This window comes from Phacochoerus africanus, chromosome 1 (assembly GCF_016906955.1).
Source record: "Phacochoerus africanus isolate WHEZ1 chromosome 1, ROS_Pafr_v1, whole genome shotgun sequence".
In the NCBI taxonomy this organism is placed as follows: Eukaryota; Metazoa; Chordata; class Mammalia; order Artiodactyla; family Suidae; genus Phacochoerus; species Phacochoerus africanus.
The window spans coordinates 95760864-95772041 of record NC_062544.1 but is presented as its reverse complement, the minus strand read 5'-3'; positions in this window follow the sequence as shown (position 1 = coordinate 95772041).

Sequence of the window (11178 nt, the reverse complement as noted above, 5' to 3'; positions counted from 1 at the left end):
ATACAAAAGCAAGCACTGAAAAATTCAGAGGCATCCCAAGCTCATGACAGAGCTGGGATAGGAATCAAGCTCTGCCTGTCTCCAGAATCCAAGTTCATCATTATTGTGGCGAGAATTCCTGGCCTCTCCCCCCAAATTTTTTACAAGCCCATCACCCTCATCACTTTTCCCCCAAAGTGAAATATTTTGTACACACCACACACACACACCCCTTATAAAACCATATCTCACCATGAACAAAAGGCTTTTTAGACTAATCATATCATTCTGAGGTCAAGTCCTAAGTTTTATTTCTCAAGTTGCAAAGAGACACACTCAGAGACACTGCAGCCATAGGAAGATAAATAGACATATCAAGTTTCACTAAGAGGCAGTGGTAGTGAGAGAGGAATAAAATGCAGTGCAGTTCAGCAAAGCCAGTGAAGTTGCTGTTGCTTCTCCACAAAAGCAATCAGTAACTAAAGAAGAAAGACAGCAAGTCCATCTCCACTGAACCACTAATTGCTAGGAACAACTACTTGGCTCTTATTGTCTTGCTTCCCAGCTGTTCCCCTGCCTGATGTAAGCAGGAGAAGCCTCCAGCTTCTCTCCTTCAGGCTGTCATACCTAATTGGCCAGTGGGCATTTATATTGATGATTGGATCCACAGTGAAGTAAGATCCTCAACTGACTCCATATTCCACAGTCTCCAAAACATCAAGAAGTCTCTCCATTTATTCCACTGAAGACCCTCTCACCCCCGTCAATGTCTTAAGTGTACCACTGACCACTGATGTAACCATGCTTCCTTTAAGGCAGAAGTGAAGAAGTCACCTACCCTGGGTGAGATTATATCACAGCTAACATGGAGGTGTTAATATCAGATGAAGAGAGTGTGAACTGGAGATTGGCACTTGCCATCTGCCTCTATACAGATTGAATCATGAGCCACTGCAGCTCTGACCCTCAATAACCCCTGAAAGGAGCTCAGGGTAGAGGTCAGGAGTGAGGCACTCTATCCTCTGGGAAAACTGGCAGATCTTCAGATAATTAGGTATTTTCAGGAGAAGGTTTTATGAGCCCAATTCTTACATCTCTTCATACCTAGAAAAGCACTAAAATCCTTCATGGTGACATCTGCTCCTTGTGACTAGAAGTAACCCTCACAAGACTAGCAGCAACCTTTTGCAAAACATATGCTTGGTTGCATGTACCTCCCCCTTCACCAAAATCAGAGATAATCTGGAATTCTTCCCTACATCTTTGGAGTGGTATTTCGAAGCTATCTGAAAAGCTGCCTCTCAGACTCTAGTGCTCATTTTGACTTAACTCTCAACCTTTAGGTTGTGCATATTTTTTAAATCAACAATAGTCATCTCTTCTTCAGCTCATGACTTCTTCCCACAGGAAAACATTTATTCATAAATATCTACTATCATGGCCTCTAACACCCACTAATGCTCCAACAATAGCCCCATGCTCTACTGATTAACATGCTTCAGAATCTCTATTTGTGGAATAAACACAAATAATATAGAAAGTGTCTCAGAGGATCCCTATTTTAAAGCCTCATTTTTTATTTCAGTATTAATAATGCATCTTAAAAACTGTACAAAAATCTCACTATTTGCTTTAACAAAAAACAATCAAGAAGAAATCTGAGCTTACTCCTTAAAAAAAAAAATAGGTGAATATTTGGTTCCTAAAAAGAGCACATTTCTGTCAGTAACTACTCTCTCCAATAGCAGTTGTCTTCAGAGAACTCATGAGTTTTAGTCCAAGAGGATTCTTTTAACTGGATAGATGTAATGTTTATATTGAAATGAGTGAGAACTTATAAGAGGTTGAGTTCCACACAAAGTAGAAAGCAAACTGGAATGTCATCAAAACCACACTTGAAAATCTCTAAGGAAGGCATCACATTGAATATCAATATATATTTCACAATATGTTCAACACCTTCTCTTTTTTTCCAGAGATTTCTATCACTTTGAGTTTTCAGTGAACCTTAGCTTATATTTATGAGCCACATTATACAAAAATTGTGCATATTTGAACAGTAAAATCACACACAGGACAGCAAGATGGTCACCTTTTTTTTTTGTCTTTTTTTGCTATTTCTTTGGGCTGCTCCCATGGCATATGGAGGTTCCGAGGCCAGGGGTTGAATCGGAGCTGTAGCCACCGGCCTACGCCAGAGCCACAGCAACTCGGGATCCGAGCCGCGTCTGCAACCTACACCACAGCGCACGGCAACGCCGGATCGTTAACCCACTGAGCAAGGGCAGGGACCGAACCCGCAACCTCATGGTTCCTAGTCGGATTCGTTAACCACTGCGCCACAACAGGAACTCCCAAGATTGTCACTTCTTGAGGACTTATGATGACTGAGACACTTGGTGTTAACTCTCCAGGGTTTACGTTTACTAAAGAGAAAAGTCAAATGGGAATCACTGACATTATTTAAATTATTTTCTACTCCCATCCTCTTTATTTCCCCCAGTTTTTCTTTTTCCTGAGAGCATTTACTAGGATTGTTCAGAGCTGAAACAAATCTTGAGATCTTTAGGAAAATGCCCATCATGCAACAAACAACCTTACTACCATCTCTCTCTCTCTCTTTTTCTTTTTTTTCTTTTCCAGCAGTGTAATGTTCGCAAGATCCATCTATGTTGATGCACATGACAGGATCTCCTCTTTTGGGGGGCTTCATAATATTTTATTATAGATATATAACACATCTTTATCTATTCATCCATCAATGGACAGGTTTTTTCAATGCCTTGGCTATTGTAAATAATGCTAGATTGAACATGGGGGTGTAGATATCTTTCTGATTCAGAAATTGTGTATCCTTTGGATAAATACTCAGAAATGGAGTTTCTGGATTATACGGCAGTTCTACTTTTAATTTTTGGAAGAAACTTCATAGTCTTTTTCCATAATGGCTACACCACTTTATATTCCCAACAATGGTATGCAAGATTTCTTTTTTCTTAGTGTCATCTCTTAGAACAGACTAAACTTGGTTCCATAAAAACTTCAGTACCACTGGAGATCATCAGAAAAATAGAAGTTAATTCTACAGAATGAAAATAGTTGATTTTTTTGAGGGGGGTGGGGAACATGACAGGTATGATTGTGCATTTTGCCCCCAAAACTCTGTATATTCCAGTTAAGTCCAAACATTCATGGGGGAAACCAACCCAGGCTCAAGCCACAGTGAAACCCATGAGACAGGGAAGTAAGTTTCAGAGTGGATGAAACTAAGCTAGACCCAGAGGTTAGCTCAGGAGATCCTTAGAGTTCAATCTTGGGCTAGTTTTGGTAAATAAAACAATTAGGGAGAGGGGGTGCAGGCAGTGAAAAGATACAGTTGAGGCAGTGCACAAGTTAGGGAGAAGTTCCAGGCGAACGATGGGAACACAGAGAGAAGCAAAAGTGCACTGTGGTTCTTGGACATCTGTTCACAAATGACTAAGTTCCATTCCTTGGAATCCTGGATCAGAGTGGGAACCCTGCCAAGAGTTTGCTAGGACACATGAGGGCTAAGAGTCAGAACAGCAGAAGGTTATAATCACTTGTTTGAAACCAAACATATTTGGGTTGGAATTCTGGTTCATCAGTGATAGCAAGTACTCATTCAATGGTAACAAGAGCCAGATAAATGAGCATTCAGAACCATTAAGAAGAACTGATAATAAGTTAACCACACAGACTACAGCAGAGGCTTGGTGCAGGAATGCAATCCCAGAATTGGTCAGCAGGGGAACCTAGGTAAAAGTGGAGAATGGGAAGGCATAGTGGGCCCAGGGCTGGCTTCACAGGTGTGCCACCTCTGCCGTTGCCCAGGGCTCTGTACTTAGAAAGGTTGCATACTTGGTTTAATGCTTTGCTGTCACCATCTTGAAATTCTCAATAATCTTTTAACGTTTAGCACTGGACCCCAGGAATTATGTGGCTGGTCCTGGGTGAGCCATTGTGGACACCAAAGGCATTTCAAACACTGAAGATGTTGCAGGTAGCAGCAGATGTTGGGATCAAGTTCCACTGATTACAACTGGTTTAGACCCATCCAAGTTTTGCAGGTCAAGACACAGAATCCAACTCTGGGAGATGGAAAAAAGCAAAAACAGGATAAACTAGACAGAGGAATGGGCACATCTATTTACTAATGAGGGTGACTATATAATTTGCTATCCATAAATTATGAATGAGAGTGAAAGTAGGTGCTACCAATAATTACCCCGAGACAACAGGTGTAAACTGTGACTGTTCTGGTCACACTAGGAGAAAAGTTCACTGTACAAATAAGCCATTCTAGCAACATATTTGAAGTTATGCCAATAGAGCAGAGTTGGCAATAAATGAGGAAGATACCAACACGACTGCAAAGCACATGTGGTCACAGAAAATTCAGATCTGTTTTTGGATGCTGGAGGAAAAAAGTAGTTAATATTTCAACTTTGAAAGGATAATCAAAACCAAATAAAATTTTATGTAGCCAAAACTTCTATTTGAGAAACTGCCCATATGTTGATAATCATTGCAGGTGGGTGGGAGGGTAGGAGTTCATTACACTGTTCTCTCTGCTTTCATTCATATTTGGAAATTTCATAACCATTTTTCAAAGTAAAAAAGAAAAACCCTTAGATGTTTTTGTTGATATTACACTGGTTGAATAAATATTTTATATCCTCTAATAAATTATTTTATTAACAGCTTGCCATAAAATTCAAAAATAAAAAGGAAAACAACTTGATTTGAGAATGATGTGAGTGTCAAGTGTCCTCAAACTACCCAAGTAAATAAACAGGGCTGTTGCCAGAATTTCTATATTGAGGGACTTGGGGATATAAATCTAATTGGAGAAAGAATCAGAAATTCTGCCTTGAAGCTCTGTTTATACAGAAGTCACATTATTTTTATTTAGATCTCAAGTTGATTTCAAATGGCTTGGGATTGATGTGATGGAGCTTATGGGACTTTAAAGCCTCTCGTATTAGTCACAGGAGATTAGACTGTACTACTGATACAAATTAACCCCAAATCTCAGTGGCTTAAGAAAAATCAAAGTTTGTTCCTGGCTTGTACTACTGTCTGTCAAGGATTGACAAGAGGCAATGCTCCTCTCACTCACCTGAGGGATCCAGGCAGTGGAGACACTGCCATCTTATACCTGCACCATCTGGAACGCATGGAGACTGGACAATCACACAGGGCTTTGGTAACATGCGACTTCCACTAACATTTCATTGGCTGAAATCTGTCATGTATAGTATCATCTGACTGAAGAGGCATAGAGCAACCCAGGGAAGCAAATGGAATATTTGGTTAGGATTACCATCTCCATTATACCCCAACCACCTCCTTTGGACAACACTGCAAAAAAAGTACAGCTCATGATCTCTGGGGCCTTAAATCCTGGAACTTGAGCTAAATGCTGAATGGGAATTAAAATGGCATTGATCAGTCTGGAAATATTTGTTCAGCAAATGAATAATGAAAAGAAGATTGTAGGATGAAATGTCTAACTTTTTCAAGCACTAAGTAGTATTTATTTTCACCTCAGAGGCATGATTAATGCAAATGAATATTAACAATTCATTCGAACCAGCCTAGAAGATCTTTTAACTGCCAACACTTTCCTAACCATTGCTACAGATAATAGTAATGTTTATTTTAAGATGAGTGATTGCTTTATCCCTGCACAGCAAATCACCAGCTAGTTTCTCAGTTGGGTGGTTTTACTTGCAGTCGTTAACCATATGAAGGCATCTTTTCTCACGGGTCCAACACTTCCACTGGGATACTGGGAAACTGGGAACTGGCTGGCCTTCTTTGTCTTTCCATGCAGGCTCTCCACAAGACATGTGAGGCTTCCACTCAGCATGGCATCTCGGGACAGTTTTGCTTTTACATAGCAGATAGCTTTTTACAGAGCAAGCATTTCAAAAGCTCAATACCCAAACTGCATGGTTTCTTTGAACCTAGGCTTGAAAGCCCCATAATGCTTCTTCAGGACATTGCACTCCACTGGTCAGATGTGAGTCAGAGGACCAGCTGAGCTTGAGAGAGGAAGGAACACAGAGGTGTGGGGACAAGAAGGCATGGGCACGATCTTGGGAGACAAGCTATCGTGACTCAGACATTTGCTTTAATCAGACCCTAATTTCATTCATTTGTAATGCAGGTCCAAATTTGTAAGGGCTCATGTCATGTCAGGTTTTCTTTTCCACAGTTTTTTTCCTTATCCTTTAAAAAAAAACTGTAAATGGACATGACAGTTTGCAAATGCATAAGAATTGATACTGCAGATCTTTCCTGATTTCTAGATTTAAAATGCTAGGATGTCACCTGGATGTCAACTCTAGTTAAGATAGTCACTACTTTGCTATTTTGGTCAAATTGTCAAATATATGAGTGTAAGAATCAGAATGAATGAAAGGATCGGAGAAGGTAGTGCAAGACTTCCATTTTACACACACAATCATATAAACTGTGTGTGTTGGTGTGTGTGAGTATGGATGGGTGGGTGTGAGTGTGAGATTTGGAGGTATGTGTATATATGGGTATAGATGTGTGTGTGAATGTCTGTGGGTTGTGGGTGTTTGTACATATATGGGTGTGAGTGTGTGGGTATGTGTGTATATACAGGTATCGGTGTGCATATGTGAGTGTGTATATATGGGTGTGGAGTATAAGTGTGGGTGTGTTTGTAGGTGTACAAAACATAGCTATCTAAAGTCCATAGCCTGGCATTAGTCCCTAAGTCAAAGAGTTTCCTATGTGGCCAAAACAATACACTCAACTCAGATTAGACAAGGGTCCCTCAAAAATATTATTGAATAAGACAAAAACAAGATCACTCCATAATTATATCCAAGCACAGAAAAAAACAAGACCACTGTCCAAATCACAGAAATGAGTAAACATTTGGGTCACCCAGGTAACAAGAGTGACTATTGTTTCTAACCACTTTCGTCTTTAACTTGGCTGCATTTCCTCCACCTTCCAGATAAAACTCTTAACATAGCCAATCATAGAATTACCCCAGTACTAATTCTAGAATAAACTCTAATTCCTCACTATCAGCAAAACCACCCAACCCAAGCCCACCTCTCACTGTGAGCCCCTCCCAACAAACAGCACCGTCTTATTTGGAACCCCTCGTCCTTCACCCTGTGCCATCCCTTTACCCATCATGAGGATAATACCAATGCACATCAGCCTGACCAGTTATTGCAGGGTGGGTTCTCCTGGCCTCTGGCAGCCTCCAACCCCACCATAGAGCTTGTGACAAGAACTAACATCAGAGGTGAGATGAAATACCACAGATAATCCAGGTAGAAACAAATGATTGGAAGTAAAGAAAGTAACTATGGACTTGAGGTCCCCCTTCTCTATTCTGTGCATGCCATTATGTCACACAATGTATTCATTCATTCATATAGCAAATACTTCAAGAGCTCCTACTACGTGCTGAGTACATGGAGCTCCCTACACACCTATGAAGAAAACACCTACAAAAATTCAGGAAAAGCATTCACTGTAGCTACTTATCAGTAGACTGCACTCCCCTTCTTTCTCATTCTACACAAACATAGTAAAACAATGAAATTTCTCTCTTGCATAACATTGTCCTTCCAGATAATCCACTCCTCTGCTCTGGTCCTTAAAGGCTGTCAGTTCTATCTGCCGCTAGAAAAGGATGACACTGGAATATCCAGTTAAATTCTCAAGTCAACTATTATTCCTTAATATATTATACCTTTATATTCATTGGTTTTTCCAATTACAGAGATATATGTAAGGCTCTCACCTACCAAGGACAACTCTAAAAACAAAGTTTACTAAAGGGCTAAAGAATCATCAATCGATCAATTGATCATTATTGACTAAAACTTTATACCAAAGGTTTTTAAGACACAAGGCTTGGATTCATGCCAATTATCCAAAGGAAAAACATTCCATTTCTAAACTATTAAAGGATAGCTATTTAATACTTAGAGGAAACTTTCTGGATATGAGAGAGAAAATGCAATGGGAGGTATGAGACTTTTCCAAAGAGAAGTACACAACACATCTTTAGAAAGTTATCACAATTTCAGTTTATCATTTTGGATTTGAAGATCTTAGACAGACACCATCCTCATTTGTCTGTTTCCTTTATTCAAAGTGTAATTCATAATGACTTTTATTTTGTAGATATTTGCAAAGCATATAAATTTTATGTGTGTTCCTTACAAACTGCAAAATGATGGGAGAAGTTCTTACAAATATGCTTTCAAATTATTCCAAATAAAACACAAAATGGTGCATTTTTAACTAAAATGTATTTATTAATAAATAAAGTCTATGCTTGAGAAGTCGCATACTTGCAATAGTGGATATAAATATGACCCTGTTTCAACAAAAAACTTAACCATGCAATTATCATTTCAGAGTAGAAACAATACCTGGCCAAAAAGTTGTGTTCTGGTCAGCTCAAAGCAGGACTATTTGTTAAAATGCTTTTCAGTGGCCTTAAAGTAGTCTAAGAAAATTGGTGATAATATTGCCCACTGGTTAAAAGACTAGTGTGCTGAAATCTGACTACAGTAACCTGTATTATTGGATAAGCTAATTAAATGCTCTTTGGAAAATAGTGCATCCTTGTCCTAGAGATATTGGAAGGATTAATGGGACAGTGCATATAAAGAAATAAGCAGATACCACATAGTAAATGGTTAATAAATGTTAGGTATGATGATAATTATTATGAAAAAAGATATAAATTTTCAAATGAGTAGGTATTTGCCTGTGTACTGATTCACTCATTCCTGTATCTGGGTTGTGTCTGTATCAGGTTTACAAATAATATTCTGAAAACAAATAGGAAATGATCTGCTTGAGCTCTTAGTAAATATGAGTTAATGACACAATTCTTTTACCAAATGTTCTGCTGATGCCAAAATCCAAGTTTAGGTGAAACCACTGGGGGAGGGAGGAATTGGGAGGATGGGAATAACACATACAAACTGCTGTATAAAATAGATGATTAATGAGAACCTATTGTACAGCACAGGAAAATCTACTCAGTTGTTTGTAATAACCTATACAGGAAAAAAGAATGGATATATTTATATGTATAACTGATTTACTTTGCTATATACCTGAAACTAACACAGCATTGTAAGTCAACTATTCTCCAATAAAATTGAAAAAAAGGAATCAGAGAAAGACACAAAGCTGGAATCTAGGAGTAAATTGCAATTGCATTTTCCACCTCAGACTGCGAATTTGTGTAGGTACTTTCAAAGACTGAAGCCAATAAGCCTATTTTATTGCAAACACAAAAGACAAAGCTTTTTTGTAATAAACACACATTTAAAAGGAAAGGATTAGAGCGTGAGTAACAAAGAAGAGAAATAATTATTCTGAGTGGAATAGAGGTGTAAAAGGATTACCACCCACCAGGCCAGCTTGAGAGAATAAATCTCAGAGTTTTCGGCAGCTGCAAGGCAGGTGATCCTGTAAATATTCACATAATATTTCTAAAATTAAACACCACTGTTATAGGAAAAAAAGAATGAAGTGCATTATACCATGGGTGGTGTATCAGTCAGAAAACAGTTGGAAAAACTGTTAGGAAAACTAGAGTTCAAGCCAGGCAGTCCAATAGAAGGAATTGAATACAGGACACTCGTTATAAAAGTATTGGTAGAATGAAAACAAAACAAAACAGGAGAAGGTTGAGGGAGCTGCTACTTCCCCTAGTGCTAGGAGGCAAGTGGGATTGTACCCAGAGGCCAGAAGCAAAGCTGTCTTATGGGAGCTAGGACCACACAAGGGCTCAGACATGGAGCTTTCCACTCAGAGCAAAAAGAGAGAAATAGATCCTAGCTTTTCCCTTTCTATCTCTCTCCCATCTGCCAACAGTGCCTCCCAATGGGAGATCTTATGTAGGAGTCAGTTAGCAGGGAGCCTGGGAGAGTAGGTGCCAAGGGGAAGGTGTGAAGTAGATGTGACAGCAAATGAGCAGATAACAAGCAAAACGGACAATCACCGAGGAAATGTATGAAATAGAGAAAAGTGTATCACTCCTTCTACTTCGAGTTAAAGAGAACCCTCAGCACAAAAGAGATGACATCCGTATTAGTTTTCATCAGAGTACCATCTGGAAATACCATTGGGTTGTATTCCCCAAACAAAACGGCACTGCTAACACTAAAAGGTTCCTCACATAACCAGCTTTCTTTCTACATGTAAGAGGGTAAAATAAAAACCCATTTCTAGTATCTCGCTCAACCTTAGATTTCATAGACCTGGAAGAACTCCAAAAAAAGCATCCAGAAATGTGTGTAGGATAGGTCACCATTTTGATTTTCCTAGGAGAGTCAAAGCTACGCAAAGACCATCTAAGAGTTTCCTGATTTCATAAAATAAGGCCATTATAAGGGCAGAAAACCAAAAGGATGTATTCCCAGAATTAAGGACTGTTCCAACTGCCCTGTCCTAACTTTTCTTACTTTGTTGCAGCCTCTGAAATGTTTGAAAAGCTGGCACAGAGTCACCAAAGGACACGGTTAGGTTATCTCACTGGGAAGTTCCCCAAAAAGATCTTATTGGGTTTGTAAAGTGGAATGAGCTCTTGAGAATAAAACAGAATCCTGGGCCAACTAAGATTGTATAAGCTTGGACAATGTACTTAATCTCTGGGTCCCACTTTCTTAGACTGTGAAGACTAGACTAAAACATCTCTGCATCCTCAGGGAAAGAGCAGAAACGAGTGCTGACTTGCTCAGCTCAGTCTCTGGAAAATAAGGACAAAAATCACATACTGATACCTACCCAGTGTGCATGTTCAGATCGTGCCCACTGTGTAGGAAGGGAACCTGGACACTGAGGCAGCCTCCCTTGACTGGTGCCTCTGCCTCTCTTTTGGTGCCACCACTTTTCTCAGCTCAGATTCACAAAGTGACTCCACAGGAACTGGAAACCACAGCATCCACAAGTGCTACCAATGAGGGCAGAGCCATCACCTCAACTTTTTTTCTTTCCACCAACCAATTCAATATAAAAATAGGCACAATAATGAAATATGGCATAATGGAGGAATCGGGTTTTTTCTTATTATTTGGTCTTTTTGTCTTTTTAGGGCTGCACCTGCGGCATATGAAGGTTCCCAGGCTAGGGGTACAATCGGAGCTATAGCTG